The sequence below is a fragment of the Ascaphus truei genome, chromosome 1 (assembly GCF_040206685.1).
Source record: "Ascaphus truei isolate aAscTru1 chromosome 1, aAscTru1.hap1, whole genome shotgun sequence".
NCBI lineage: Eukaryota > Metazoa > Chordata > Amphibia > Anura > Ascaphidae > Ascaphus > Ascaphus truei.
Window position 1 is genome coordinate 14,039,985 of NC_134483.1, and position 16,351 is coordinate 14,056,335.

Here is a 16,351-nt window from a genome sequence, read left to right on the forward strand (position 1 = left end):
CCAACCCCCTGGATATCACCTGTGGTGTCCCGCAAGGCTCTGTTCTGGGGCCCCTACTCTTCTCAGTGTTCATTAATGATCTTCCCACAGCTTGTAAGGAAGCCTCAATACACATGTATGCAGATGACACAATCCTATATGCACACAGTCATAGCCTCTCTGACCTTCAACACATACTTCAGTCTGACTTTTTGAGACTCGAAAACTGGATTTCCCAAAACAAACTGTTTTTAAACACTGACAAGACTGTAACAATGGTATTTGGGATCAAGACTAAATTTGTAAAGCTTCCAGTGACTGAGCTCCTGATTAGAACCCTAACATCTGTCACTAGTTTTAAATACCTGGGCTTATGGTTTGACTCCCACTTAACATTCGGGATGCACATTGATACCCTGACAACCAAGACCTATGCCAAACTAGGGGTACTTTACAGGAACAAATCCTCCCTAAGTCTCCTGGTCAGAAAGCGTATCGCACAGCAGATGCTAATGCCAATTATTGACTATGGAGACATAGTATATGGCTCGGCTCCTCAAACCCACCTTAGCAAACTTGACACCCTCTACAATTCAATTTGTCGTTTTGTTCTCCAATGCAACTACAACACACATCACTGCGAAATGCTCAAAGAACTAGATTGATCAACACTAGAGTCTAGGCGCAAAGTTCACCTTTCCTGTCTTGCCTTTAAATTCTTCATGGGCAAGCTACCCAGCTACCTGAACAAGCTCCTCACCCCTACCACATGCAGCACTTATCATCTGAGATCAGACTCCAAAAGACTATTCATGGTCCCAAGGCTCAACAAAGTATCCGGACGTTCCTCCTTCTCCTTCCGTGCACCCCAAAACTGGAACAACCTACCAGAGACTCTCACATCCACCACCAGTTTAAGTTCTTCCAAATCTAAGGCTGTCTCACACTTTAATCTGGTCTGTAACTGTTTCATACGCTCATAATATATATTTTCTTTAACTGTGCACGCAATGTCTTGTATATAATATATACCCTGCTCATTATGTAACTGTATTTGTAACCATGTATTATTTGTTTTACTCTGTGCCCAGGACATACTTGAAAACGAGAGGTAACTCTCAATGTATTACCAGGCATACCCCGCTTTAACATACGCAATGGGACCGGAGCATGTATGTAAAGTGAAAATGTACTTAAAGTGAAGCACTACCTTTTTTCCACTTTACAATGCATGTACTGTACTGCAAACATCATGTACATGCATAACTGATGTAAATAATGCATTTGTAACCAAAATAAATACATTAGGCTTTATAGAAAGAAAATCTTTAATGTCAGCTGATTTTTTCTTACTCCTGCCCCCACAAAATACATACCAAAAAAAACCATCCCTCTAAATACATGTAACCCCACCCCGCCAATACATATTAAAAATGCCCCCGCCAATACATTTTTAAAAGACCCCCCCAATACATTTTTATAAGACCCTCCTACATATTTTTATCATCATCATCATATCTCCTCCAGCACCCCTCATATCACCCTCCCCTGCATCTCCCTCATATCACCCTCCCCTGCATCTCCCTCATATCACCCTCCCCTGCATCTCCCTCACATCACGCCCCCAGCATGTCCCTCACATCACCCCCCCTGCATGTCCCTCACATCACCCCCCCTCCCATGTCCCTCACATCATCCCCCCTCCCATGTCCCTCACATCAACCCCCCCCCTCCCATGTCCCTCACATCATCCCCCCTCCCATGTCCCTCACATCAACCCCCCTCTCCCATGTCCTCACATCACCCCCCCTCCCATGTCCCTCACATCATCCCCCCTCCCATGTCCCTCACATCATCCCCCCTCCCATGTCCCTCACATCATCCCCCCCTCCCATGTCCCTCACATCACCCCGCCCTGCATGTCCCTCACATCACCCCCCCCCCCCTCCCTGCATGTCCCTCACATCCCCCCGTCCTGCATGTCCCTCACATCACCCCCCCCCTCCCTGCATGTCTCTCACATCACCCACCGCCCCCCTCCCCCCCGCATGTCCCTCTCACATCACACAGCGGCGTACAGGATGCGGGCAGCGGCTGCACTGCAGTAGGCTCTGAGCGGGCTTGGGGGGTGATCGGAAGAGCCGGGGAGTGATCGGAAGAGCCGGGGGGTGATCGGAAAGGCCGGGGAGTGATCAGAAGAGCCAGAGGGTGATCGGAAAGCCGGGGGGTGATCGGAAGAGCCAGGAGGTGATCAGAAGAGCCGGGGGGTGATCGGAAGAGCCGGGGGGTGATCGGAAGAGCCGGGGGGTGATCGGAAGAGCCGGGAGGTGATCGGAAGAGCCGGGGGGTGATCGGAAGAGCCGGGAGGTGATCGGAAGAGCCGGGGGGTGATCGGAAGAGCCGGGGGGGTGATCAGAAGAGCCGGGGAGTGATCGGAAGTGCCGGGAGGTGATCGGAAGAGCCGGGGGGTGTTCGGAAGAGCCGGGAGGTGATCGGAAGAGCCAGAGGGTGATCGGAAGAGCCGGGGAGTGATCGGAAGAGCCGGGAGGTGATCGGAAGAGCCAGAGGGTGATCGGAAGAGCCGGGGAGTGATCGGAAGAGCCGGGGAGTGATCGGAAGAGCCAGAGGGTGATCGGAAGAGCCGGGGGGTGATCGGAAGAGCCGGGGAGTGATCGGAAGAGCCAGGAGGTGATCGGAAGAGCCGGGGGGTGATCGGAAGAGCCGGGGGGTGATCGGAAGAGCCGGGGGGTGATCGGAAGAGCCAGAGGGTGATCGGAAGAGCCGGGAGGTGATCGGAAGAGCCGGGGAGTGATCGGAAGAGCCAGAGGGTGATCGGAAGAGCCGGGGGTGATCGGAAGAGCCGGGGGGTGATCGGAAGAGCCGGGGGGTGATCGGAAGAGCCAGGAGGTGATCAGAAGAGCCGGGGGGTGATCGGAAGAGCCGGGGGGTGATCGGAAGAGCAGGGGGGTGATCGGAAGAGCCGGGAGGTGATCGGAAGAGCCGGGGGGTGATCGGAAGAGCCGGGAGGTGATCGGAAGAGCCGGGGGGTGATCGGAAGAGCCGGGGAGTGATCGGAAGAGCCAGGGGGGGTGATCGGAAGAGCCAGGGGGTGATCGGAAGAGCCAGGGAGTGATCGGAAGAGCCGGGAGGTGATCGGAAGAGACGGGGGGTGATCGGAAGAGCCGGGGGGTGATCGGAAGAGCCGGGGAGTGATCGGAAGAGCCGGGAGGTGATCGGAAGAGCCGGGGAGTGATCGGAAGAGCCAGAGGGTGATCGGAAGAGCCGGGGGGTGATCGGAAGAGCCAGAGGGTGATCGGAAGAGCCGGGGAGTGATCGGAAGAGCCGGGAGGTGATCGGAAGAGACGGGGGGTGATCGGAAGAGCCGGGGGGTGATCGGAAGAGCCGGGAGGTGATAGGAAGAGCCGGGGGTGATCGGAAGAGCCGGGAGGTGATCGGAAGAGCCAGGGGAGTGATCGGAAGAGCCGGGGGGTGATCGGAAGAGCCGGGGGGTGATCGGAAGAGCCGGGGGGTGATCGGAAGAGCCAGGGGAGTGATCGGAAGAGCCAGGGGAGTGATCGGAAGAGCCGGGGGGTGATCGGAAGAGCCGGGGGGGTGATCGGAAGAGACGGGGGTGATCGGAAGAGCCGGGGGGGTGATCGGAAGAGCCGGGAGGTGATCGGAAGAGACGGGGGGTGATCGGAAGAGCCAGAGGGTGATCGGAAGAGCCGGGGGGTGATCGGAAGAGCCGGGGGGTGATCGGAAGAGCCAGGGGGTGATCGGAAGAGCCGGGGGGTGATCGGAAGAGCCGGGGGGTGATCGGAAGAGCCGGGAGGTGATCGGAAGAGACGGGGGGTGATCGGAAGAGCCGGGAGGTGATCGGAAGAGACGGGGGGTGATCGGAAGAGCCGGGGGTGATCGGAAGAGCCAGGGGAGTGATCGGAAGAGCCAGGAGGTGATCGGAAGAGCCGGGGAGTGATCGGAAGAGCCGGGAGGTGATCGGAAGAGCCAGAGGGTGATCGGAAGAGCCGGGAGGTGATCGGAAGAGCCGGGGGGTGATCGGAAGAGCCAGGGGAGTGATCGGAAGAGCCAGGGGAGTGATCGGAAGAGCCAGGGGAGTGATCGGAAGAGCCAGGGGAGTGATCGGAAGAGCCAGGAGGTGATCGGAAGAGCCGGGGAGTGATCGGAAGAGCCGGGGGTGATCGGAAGAGCCAGGGGAGTGATCGGAAAAGCCAGGGGAGTGATCGGAAGAGCCAGGGGAGTGATCGGAAGAGCCAGGGAGTGATCGGAAGAGCCAGGGGAGTGATCGGAAGAGCCAGGAGGTGATCGGAAGAGCCGGGGAGTGATCGGAAGAGCCGGGGAGTGATCGGAAGAGCCGGGAGGTGATCGGAAGAGCCAGAGGGTGATCGGAAGAGCCGGGGGGTGATCGGAAGAGCCGGGGGGTGATCGGAAGAGCCAGAGGATGATCGGAAGAGCCGGGGGGTGATCGGAAGAGCCGGGGGGTGATCGGAAGAGCCGGGAGGTGATCGGAAGAGCCGGGAGGTGATCGGAAGAGCCAGAGGGTGATCGGAAGAGCCAGAGGGTGATCGGAAGAGCCGGGGGGTGATCGGAAGAGCCAGAGGGTGATCAGAAGAGCCAGAGGGTGATCGGAAGAGCCAGGGGGGTGATCGGAAGAGCCAGGGGGGGGGGTGATCGGAAGAGCCGGGGTGATCGGAAGAGCTGGGGGGTGATCGGAAGAGCCGGGGGGGGGGGCGATCGGAAGAGCCAGGGGGTGATCGGAAGAGACGGGGGGTGATCGGAAGAGCCGGGGGGTGATCGGAAGAGCCGGGAGGTGATCGGAAGAGACGGGGGGTGATCGGAAGAGCCGGGAGGTGATCGGAAGAGCCGGGGGGTGATCGGAAGAGCCGGGGGTGATCGGAAGAGCGGGGGTGATCGAAGAGCCGGGAGGTGATCGGAAGAGACGGGGGGTGATCGGAAGAGCCGGGGGTGATCGAAGAGCCAGGGGAGTGATCGGAAGAGCCAGGAGGTGATCGGAAGAGCCGGGAGTGATCGGAAGAGCCGGGAGGTGATCGGAAGAGCCAGAGGGTGATCGGAAGAGCGGGAGGTGATCGGAAGAGCGGGGAGTGATCGGAAGAGCCAGGGGAGTGATCGAAGAGCCAGGGAGTGATCGGAAGAGCCAGGGAGTGATCGAAGAGCAGGGGAGTGATCGGAAGAGCCGGGAGTGATCGGAAGAGCCGGGGAGTGATCGGAAGAGCCGGGGGTGATCGGAAGAGCCAGGGGAGTGATCGGAAAGCCAGGGGAGTGATCGGAAGAGCCAGGGGAGTGATCGGAAGAGCCAGGGAAGTGATCGGAAGAGCCAGGAGGTGATCGGAAGAGCCGGGGAGTGATCGGAAGAGCCGGGAGTGATCGGAAGAGCCGGGAGGTGATCGGAAGAGCCAGAGGGTGATCGGAAGAGCGGGGGTGATCGAAGGCGGGGGTGATCGGAAGAGCCGGAGGTGATCGGAAGAGCCAGGGGATGATCGGAAGAGCCGGGGGGTGATCGGAAGAGCGGGGGTGATCGGAAGAGCCGGGAGTGATCGGAAGAGCCGGGAGGTGATCGGAAGAGCCAGAGGGTGATCGGAAGAGCCAGAGGGTGATCGGAAGAGCAGAGGGTGATCGGAAGAGCCGGGGGGTGATCGAAGAGCCAGAGGGTGATCGGAAGAGCAGAGGGTGATCGAAGAGCCAGGGGTGATCGGAAGAGCCAGGGAAGGGGGGTGATCGGAAGAGCGGGGGTGATCGGAAGAGCTGGGGGGTGATCGAAGAGCCGGGGGGGGGCGATCGGAAGAGCCAGTTTGGGGGTGATCGGAAGAGCCAGGGGGGGTGATCGGAAGAGCCAGTTTGGGGGTGATCGGAAGAGCCAGGGGGGTGATCGGAAGAGCCGGGGGTGATCGGAAGAGCTGGGGGGTGATCGGAAGAGCCGGGGGGGGCGATCGGAAGAGCCAGTTTGGGGGTGATCGGAAGAGCCAGGGGGGGGTGATCGGAAGAGCCAGTTTGGGGGTGATCGGAAGAGCCAGGGGGGGTGATCGGAAGAGCCAGGGGGGGGTGATCGGAAGAGCCAGTTTGGGGGTGATCGGAAGAGCCAGGGGGGGTGATCGGAAGAGCCAGGGGGGGGTGATCGGAAGAGCCAGGGGGGGGGGTGATCGGAAGAGCCAGGGGGGGAGGCGTGATCAGGAGAGCCAGGGGGGGGGGGGGGGCGTGATCAGAAGAGCCAGGGAGGGGGTGGTGATCGGATAGCCGGGGAGAGGATGAGCCAGGGAAAGGAAGAGCCGAGGGGGAGTGATCTGAAGTCGGGGAAAGGAAGAGCTGGGGAACGGAAGAGGGCACACACCGCCGCAGCACACGCACGCCGCCCCCTGGTGTCCGTACTCGCGAAGCACACGTACGTACACAGGGGGTATGGTGCAATTAAAAATAAATGTACGTACTTGCGAGTGTACGTAAAGCGGGTGTACGTAAAACGGGGTATGCCTGTACTTCCTGGTAAAATATTTTATAAATAAATAAATCACCCCCCCCTGCACATCACATACATCACCCCCCATACATCACACAAACATAACCCCCCCACACATAACCCCCCCTGCACATCACATACATCACCCCCCATACATCACACAAACATAACCCCCCCACACATAACCCCCCCCTGCACATCACCCCCCCTGCACATCACCCCCCCCCCCCACAACTCAAAATGATAATGCTCATTGACACTAAAAAAGGAGGACTTCATGCTGATATGGTTTTTTTTTACTATCAGAATGGTTTGCTATGTTTCTCCCTGCCTCTCTGTTATTTTTACAATGCAACCCCTCTCCCCCACCCCCTGCACACTGCTGATAGATATATGGTCCTATATCTCACTGTCTCTTTCACCAATTTATTGCCCTGTCTGTTTATTTACTATTCACTGTGCAATTCCTTCCATGCATCATCTGCTTTAGATTGCTATCTTGGATTTTACACCAGTGTTAACGTCCTGGAATCCAGGACGTAAATCAGTATCACTGACCTGAGGAAGAGGAGAACTCTCTAAAACTTGTCTTATATCAATTGTTACTCCAAATAAAAAAAAAATTCTCCTCTTTTTTTAAGGCTATACACTCCTCTTCTGCTCCTTAGATCTCAGCCCTAATTCCTCGCTACACAACTGCTCACCTCTTGTGTTCTGCTCAAGGAAGTCTTCTGTCTACCCCTTTTGTATTTAAAGTCCTCATCAGCCTAAGGCTGAGTCCAGGGTCAGCGCTTAGGCCTCGGTCCCGCTGCGCTCGTTGGCGCGGGCGGCAATGTAGCGAGTTCCCCACCAGCAGGGGAATCCTCGCGAGCCGGTCCCGGTCCCCCCTGGCTGCACAGAGCACTACACGCTGTAGCGCGTCAGCCGCTGGAGACACCAGAGAATGGTGTTTCCTAGCGTTGACGCGTGACGTGTGTGGCTGTGAGCCAATGGGGAGGGGAGGCTTCGGGAGGAGGAGAGGCTTCGGGGAGCGGGGAGGAGTGTGGAGTGAAAGCAGGTGAGTGCCTTTCTCTGTGTGTGTGTCTGAGTGCGTGAGTGCCTGTCTGTGTGTGTGTGTGCCCGAGTGCCTGCCTCTGTCTGTGTGTGTGTGTGTGTATGAGTGCGTGAGTGCCTGCCTGTGTGTATGAGTGCGTGAGTGCCTGCCTGTGTGTGTGTGTGCGCGTGTATGAATGAGTGCCTGCGTGTGTGTGTTTAAACTTACCTTCCAGCTCCAGCCCGAGTCCGTGGAGGGAGGGGGGGGAGAGTAGCGGGTCCCTCCGCTCAAGCCACGCCCCCCCTCCCTGTCAAACCGCCCACCTCCCGCCCACCTCCCGATCAAACCTCCTACCTCCCGCCCACCTCCCGCTCCCGCTCCCTACAGACCGCAGATCGCGGTCTGTGTATCTCAGCGCACCGCCTGTCAGCAGCGCAGGTGCGCTGACTCTGGGAGCGGGGCCTTAGCCTTAGGCACTGACCCGTGCTGACGCTTGCAGTGAGCCCCTGCAGCCGCAATGAGAGCGGCTTTAGCAGGGGCTCGTGAACGCATCTGCAGGCGTTCGGAGGCGTAGCTGTTAATTTTTTTTTCCGTTTTAGCGCTCACGGGAGCACAGGGCCGGTCACGTGAGTGGTTCACCCAATGAGGGCGAACCAGCTCCGTGACGTCACTGGGCCGCCCCACCGACACGCCCCCGGATGGCGCGGGAACTAAGGCCAGGGAAAGCAGCCGCTTTCCCTCAGCCTGAGAGCGCCTCCGCACGGCTGCAGTCACCATGGACTCAGCCTAAAACTTTTCTTACTCACAGCAACAACATCTCTGGAATGCCCTTTCCCTCAATATCAGTCAAGCACGTCTCCCTGTAAGGAAACGGCGGACACTTCCCCCGCGGCGTCCCCTCCCTACCTGGACGGACTCCCGCTGCTGCCGCCCCCGCATTGACCAGTCGGGTCTCCGCTCCCGGCGGCTGTGCGCCGCCACCTTCACCTCCTTCGGCAGCGCTCACTGTCGCACTTCCGGGTCGAAGGTTGGTCGCACCCAACCTTCTATCTCTCTGCCCCGCCCCCCGCCCATCGCGGAACACCCCACTTCGTATCCCACCCACACACCTGGCTTCCACCTCCTTTCTGCCCCTGAGCCTATCCCTGAAACAGCCCAGACACACCTCTGCGACCCTACTCTGCCCTCCATTGGTCAGCCACTCTTTATTACCCCAGTCCTTCATCTCCTTCCTCGCTCTGCATAGCTTCTAGTAGCCTTGTGCTGTTTGGAGTTCTGTGCCTGGCTCTCTTCTTTGTTCCAGTTTGTGTTACTGATTCGGCTTGTCTGCGTACCCTCTCTGGATTTGGACCCCGGCTTCCCTCTGACTACGTGTACCTCTGACCCCTGGACTTGGCTACGGACTTTGACTACGCTGCTCTCTCCTTCCCTTGACCCACGGCTTACGGACTCACTACTCGGACCTCTGACGCCCAGGACTCGGCAATTACCTAACCATCCTTCTCTCACCAGACCCGGCTGTGGGTGTGTGGTATACTCCCTTCCCACCTCAGTACTGGGGGCTGGTCTGGTCTGCGGGCAGCACAGCGTTACACACTCTCTACCTTTAAGGCCCATCTTAAAACACCCTTCTTTATTGAAGCATTTGGGTAGCTTCCTTGGCTAGTACTACACATCTGATATGCATTCACTATGACCCCTTGCATACGCACTTACAGTACTATAACACCATCCTACTATCTCTGCAAGTTCTTCCTACTTACCACTTACATTGTAAACTCTTCAGGGCAGGGACTAGTTTTCCCCATGTTAACTTTTATGGCTGGAGCGTTTATTCCTATTATGTCTCCTATTATTCTGTCTTGTGTATTATTGCTGTAAAGCGCTATGGATGGCGCCATACAAAGAGATATGCATACATCGTTCCAGCAACAGGAAAACACGTGGAAACAGATCGGAAGAATTTGCAGAATGTGAAAACTTCTACACCATAAATTCATTCTTCAAGAAGAATACACATAGAAAATGGACCTGCAGTGCACCCAATGCAATCAACAACGAAATTGACTGACATGTTCGAAATCCCTTCTATTCGTAACCCTTTATGTGTGATTGGAGAAACAGATGCTAAACAGGTTATTCTTTATGGTAAAGAATGTGGCTAGTTTCAGATATAGAGTTGCAGGAGATAATATTACAACGGCTGTTGAGAATATATCTGAAGCCAATAAGTGACTTAGATTTATTACTGACAGCTGTCATGGGCTACCTATGACTGAATTTGCTCATAAGATATCTCTGTAAGACAATGTTTGAGCTCCTTATATGAAAGATAAAGAGGTGTGACTTTATGTCACGAAGCCCAAGCATGTGAAAAGACCATATTCAGAAATCATATTCAAATAGAATAGTCTATGTAGGGAATTGTCTATGCATAACTAGAGAAGGATACTATCAGGGCGAGATGGATAATACAAGGGAGAGAGGACATGAATTAATCAGGATAGGACGTTACTCCCAGAAAAGAACAGATGCCAAAATCACCATCTTGTGACAAGCACATGTAAGAATTCTGTATAGCGTAAGAAAATTGTATATAGCTATATGTAATAACTCCAGACAATAAAAGTATTTTGTGTGCTCAACTGAATACGGAATTATTAAATATCGGAAAGATATAATGGTAAATAACTCAACAACTTAGCTAACAAGAAGCCTATGATTGAAGGCAGCACAGTCCTTAACAATTTTGACACAAGAAGTGATCCCCGAACCAAGAATCTCAAGAATAACGGTGTGGCAGGACGGCCTGTAGCCGAGGTCAGGGAACAGTCCACACGTGTAGTTTCAGGATAAATGAAAACGTTCAGTGGCTTTATTTCTCCACAGCAACATAACATGCGGGTACACTGTCCCTTTAAGCAAATAAATCCTGCTCCATGTTGGGAGAAAACTGACTAACACAGCAGTCCTAGCTAGCAGGCTGGCTGGCTAAACCATACCCAAACCGTAAGAGTCTTTTTAAGCAGTCATGCAAACAAATGAAAGAAATCTTACTTTGGCTGCAGTAAGTAGTGTGCTGTATCCTTCTGGCTAGCAGCACATCTATCCATGTGCTCTCATCTCAGACAGCCAGCTACTGCTGGTAACAAGATCCTTATCTATCTTGCTGGCTCTCAGGTGTCAGCTTACATCCTGATTAGCTAGCTTCCACCTGAGTTAACCCTTATGAGTGCTGGATGAAGCACTCAGACATATGTTTCCCAGGCATAACTGATAGGGGTTGACTTCACCCTGTCACAAACGGCAAAGAATTTCAATTGAAAAAGTTTCAAGTTGAAAAATCAGAAATGCCATGGACCATGAATTTGGACTTAAACACAGTGCCTCCGTTGACCAATGGTATGTTTCTAAGGGTTATGGAGCACTAAGGATTTCTCCTTTTTCTTGTATGAAAAATTACTTTATCTTACTCAAGAGGCATGAGGATACTTTAACCAACAATCCTGAAAAACTTATGAAGACTCTAGATGAAAGTGCATAAGAAATTGGATTAATCCCTAACAAAAAAACAGAGTAAATTACAAGAAATGAAGCAATTTCAAAATGCATGAATAGAAATTGAATATACAAAGCTGTGCAAGAAGATCTGCACGTGTATAACAAGAAGATCTGCACGTGTATAACAAGAAGATCTGCACGTGTATAACAAGAAGATCTGCACGTGTATAACAAGAAGATCTGCACGTGTATAACTGAAGATGTAAGAAAATGGAACTGCAATTTCCCTTTTGTTCTCCATTCATATTCATGGCATGGCAAAAACGTGTCTCTTTTTCCTCCGTAATATTGCTAAGATCCGCTCTTTCCTCTGTCACGATACTGCTAAAAACTTTAATGCATGCCCTTATTCTCTCCTGTCTGGATTATTGTAACATACTGCTAACAGGCTTCCCTGACTCAAAAATGTCCCCTCTGCAATCTATGCAAAATTCTGCTGCTAGAATAATGTACATTTTTCTCCTCCTTAAATCATTCTCCTGACACCCACAAAGTCCTCCTCCTTACCTTCAAGCCTCTCCACTCATCTGTTTCTTCCTACACATCAGCTCTGATCTTTCGCTATGCCCGTGTTCTGCGCTTTACCCAAAACTGTCTTCTTTCTACCCCTTTCACCTCTACATATGGTAGGGGTATAGTATAATGTTACCCTCCAGTGGCATAGCTCGACATTCGCAGGCCCCCGGGCAAAATTTTTTTTCAGGGCCCCATTAATATTAATGCTGACTGTGATTTTTTAACCCCCTGCCCCCCCATCCTCTATCTAATCATCCCTCCTCATCATCATCATCAACTCTCCCCCCCATCATCATCTCTTCCCCACCTCCTCATCTCGCCCCCTCCTCCTCCCCCCTCATTATTTCTCCCCTCCTCCTCCTCCTCATAATCTCTCCCCCTCCTCCTCATCAGCTCTCTCACGCTCCTCATCATTATCAGCTCTCTTCCTGGGACACATGCGCTCCCCTCCCCCCCCTTTTTTTTGCTTTCCTCCCTCTCCCCCATCCTCACTCTCTCCCTCCCCCATCCTCACTCTCTCCCTCCCCCATCCTCACTCTCTCCCTCCCCCATCCTCACTCTTTTCCCCAATCCTCCCTCTCCACCCAATACTCCGTCCCCATCAACTCTCCTCCCTCTCCCCCCATCCCCTTTCCCCCGAACCTCTCCTCCCTCAACCCCATATATACACACACAAAATCTACACCATATACAGTACACACATACCAAACATGCAACATTAGTGTAACACACGCACACACCATATACAAATTCACATTTATATTCAACATATTACAAAAACACTAAATATACAACATATATATGCACATAATGCATGAAACACACATATGCATTACAAATACACACACTTGCCAACACAGACACACACACAGCAACACAGACACACACACACACGGATTCGGGAGATGTAGAGAGGAGCAGCTGTGGAGCACCACCTGCTGTCCAGAAGTGGTTAAGCAGCCCTGTTCTCCTCTCTCCTACTGTGTACTGTTCTGAGATCAGCTGCGCACTCCGCAGCCGGCATCCTCCGCTCTCCTCCTACCCGCCCAAGCCTGTCTCCATCTGATGAGAGACACGTAGTTGGTTGAAACGTTGTGCTTTACTAATGTAATAAATTCTATTGGAAATTCCGCAGTGCCCTGGATCATCCATTCTTTTTATTAGGTTCCGGATTTTTTGCAGACAGGTATCCCCTGAACCAGGCGCACCGGTAACTGCTATAGCTACACCCCTGCCCTCTTCCCTGCTCCTACCTACAGCTTGTGTTATTACGTATACTAGGTAGGGTATATACATGTAGTTCAGGGCAATTATGCCTATCCCTTGCAATAAGCTTAGGGACTACGTATGCCAGGCCACTTTGGGGCGGATCTTTGCTCCTACCCTATTGAAATTTCCACCGGGGTCACACAGGATTTACTTTTTGTCACATTATTTCTATTCCACTATGACTCCACTGCATCATCAAGTCTTCTGGGCTATTAGGGACTAGTTAACCAGGGAATGGTTACCTGATCAGTTCTGCAGCCCCCTATTTTACTATGTTAGTATGTACTGTATTCTTTGTGAAGCGCCAAGTACACTTTTGGCACTATATAAATAAAGATATACATACAGTACATACATACACACACACACACGCGCATGCACACACACACACACACACACACACACACGGCCTGTGGGATGCCAGTGTTTGTACCATCAATCTCTCCATCACCATAACAGTTTGTGCTTTACATTTACATAGTACTTAAACATTTGATATAAAATGGATTGTCTACAAAAACACAATGGTTGTTTTACTTTTTGGATACAGAGATGGGCGCTGCATAGAACAATGGCTGCAGTAGCAGCAGCAGTGTCAGAAATAACTTGCATCATAGAGGCTGCATCAACATGACAAGGCGGAACTACAGGAGAGAGAAAGCAAAGATACCCAACACATAGTCAGGGTTTTTTCGACTGTTCCATTTTAAAACCCACTTTCCTCTCCCCCTACTTAACATTTCCTCTGGCATCGGTGGCTTTATTTGACGTCACAACGTCATGTGACGTCGCGTTGCCATTTGACCGTGTCATTTGAAGCCACCGGAGAGAAGGTAATAGACATACAGCTGTGTCGTGCGCTCCCCCGGCATTTTATTTGAATGTTGTGGCGAAGAGCGCGGTGCCTCTGTAAGCGCCCCCCCACCCTAGAAAATCTCGCGACCCCCAGATTGCGCACCCCTGATCTATGTTACTATAATGGGCGTTGGTTACGCTTGTAGTTCACACGTGAAAGTTTCTGCCCTGCGGAGCCTCATCGCTGGCGCTTGTAGTTCACACGTGAAAGTGTCTGCCCTGCGGAGCCTCATCGCTGGCGCTTGTAGTGTCTGCCATGCGGAGCCTCATCGCTGGCGCTTGTAGTTCCCACGTGAAAGTGTCTGCCCTGCGGAGCCTCATCGCTGGCGCTTGGAGTTCACACGTGAAAGTGTCTGCCCTGCGGAGCCTCATCGCTGGCGCTTGGAGTTCACACATGAAAGTGTCTGCCCTGCGGAGCCTCATCGCTGGCGCTTGTAGTGTCTGCCCTGCGGAGCCTCATCGCTGGCGCTTGTAGTTCCCACGTGTGTTTCCTTTGTATATTCTGCGTTTGGTTGTCTTGTGGGAATTAGTCACATGCTTATTATGTTAGTATAGAGCCCGGAGGAAGCCATGGCAGAGAGCTGCATGCCTGCCAGGGAGCCCACCGCAGCAGTCTCCTGCAGCACTTCTACAAGCCCTGCAAATTGTATTTGCCATAACAACGGCAAAACGAAAAAATGCTTTACTGATCTGTTACTCCCAACTAGCAAATGGGGAGGTCAATAATGCCTCGTGAAACTAAAATGTTGCAAACTAATAAGACTTCTGTAATTCACCTTTCATTACTTACCACATCTCATTTACCTGTGTCTTTCTATTCAGTTACGAACATTGTGTCGTCATCTTTCTGATTTGTAAAGAAACGCATTTTCAGTACTAAAGATGAAAAGGTGTTGAAAACCTCTCCAGTAGATGTCAGGTTAGTGTGACATAAAAATATATTTTTTTTATCCGAAAATAGATTCAAATTGGAACATTTTCCAATTTCTTCTCCCCCACATGCTCCCATCCTCTCCAGCTTCTCCCCCACATGCTCCCCTCCTCTCCAGCTTTTCCACCACATGCTCCCCTCCTCCCCAGCTTTTCCAATACATGCTCCCCTCCTCTCCAGCTTTTCCATCACATGCTCCCCTCCTCTCCAGCTTCTCCCCCACATGCTTCCTCCTCCCCAGCTTTTCCACCACATGCTCCCCTCCTCTCCAGCTTTTCCACCACATGCTCCCCTCCTCCCCAGCTTTTCCACCATATGCTCCCCTCCTCTCCAGCGGCTCACCAACATGCTCTCCTCCTCACCAGCTTCTCCCCCACATGCTCCCCTCCTCTTTAGCGGCTCCCCACATGCTCCCCTCCTCACCAGCTTCTCCCCCACATGCTCCCCTCCTCACCAGCTTCTCCCCCACATGCTCCCCTCCTCACCAGCTTCTCCCCCACATGCTCCCCTCCTCACCAGCTTCTCCCCCACATGCTCCCCTCCTCACCAGCTTCTCCCCCACATGCTCCCCTCCTCACCAGCTTCTCCCCCACATGCTCCCCTCCTCACCAGCTTCTCCCCCACATGCTCCCCTCCTCTCCAGCTTCTCCCCCACATGCTCCCCTCCTCTCCAGCTTCTCCCCCACATATTCCCATCTTCACTACCTTCTCCACCAGATGCTCCACTCCCGACCAACTTCTCCCTCACATAACCCCTTCCTCTCAAGCTTCTCCCCCACGTTCCCCTCATTTCCAGCTTCTACCACATGCTCTCCTCCTCACCAGCTTCTTCTCCACATGCTACCCTTCAGCTACTCCCCCTCATGCTCCCCTCACCTACTTCTCCCCCACATGCTCCCCTCCTCTCCAGCTTCTCCCCCACATGCTCCCACTCCTCACCTACTTCTCCCCCAAATGCACCCATCCTCCCCAGCTTCTCCCCCACATGCTCCCCATCTCACGTACTTCTCCCCCACATGCTCCCACTCCTCACCTACTTCTCCCCCAAATGCACCCATCCTCTCCAGCTTCTCCCCCACATGCTCCCCATCTCACGTACTTCTCCCCCAAATGCTCCCCCACTCATAAGCTTCTGCTCCACATGCTCCCCTCCCAGTGGTGTAACTATACAGTAAGGCAAGGTGCGCAAACTATTTGAGCTGCACCCCCTTTGCCTGCTCCCCACCATGCTTGCGCCCCCTTACCTCTTTTGCCGGGGTGTTGTGACAGGCGGTAGTTATGCCCCTTTCCCCCTCTCTCCAGCTTCTCGCCCAGCATGTCCCCATCATGCTCCCCTAATGAACAGCTTCTTCCCCATATGCTCCCGTCTTCCCCAGCTTCTCCCACACATACTCTTCTTATCACTTGCATCTCCCCTACATGCTTCCAGTCATTTCTCTTACTCCCTTCTGTCTCACCCTTCCCTCCCCTTCTCTTCCTACCTTATGCAGTAAGAAAGTGGTGGTGCTGAAGGGGGCCCACCCACACGGTGAATACGGCATTTGCTGAACTTCTGCTGAGGCCTAGCTTCCCCACCGCTGCTCTCCCTCCTGCCACCGCTCTTGCAGCTGAGGTGAGAGAGGGCAGGCGGGAGGGAATGATTCGGCGGGCCAGACGTGGCCTGTGGGCCGTATTTTGCCCACCCCTGCTTTAGATTAATCTCAGACATCAGACTGCT

At 53.3% G+C, this 16,351-nt stretch overlaps 1 protein-coding gene and 1 long non-coding RNA gene across 5 annotated transcripts in view; both read right to left on the reverse strand.

Moving 5' to 3' along the window:
• The window catches only part of DNAI1 (dynein axonemal intermediate chain 1), a 371,426-nt gene that overhangs the window by 240,373 nt on the left and 114,702 nt on the right, over positions 1–16,351 (reverse strand). The window lies entirely within an intron of this gene.
• Positions 12,377–14,573, reverse strand: LOC142468823 (uncharacterized). The gene is made up of 3 exons (XR_012788877.1): positions 14,494–14,573; positions 13,386–13,492; positions 12,377–12,641 (listed from the first exon to the last, which is right to left on the reverse strand). It is a non-coding gene; the product is annotated as an uncharacterized LOC142468823 (long non-coding RNA).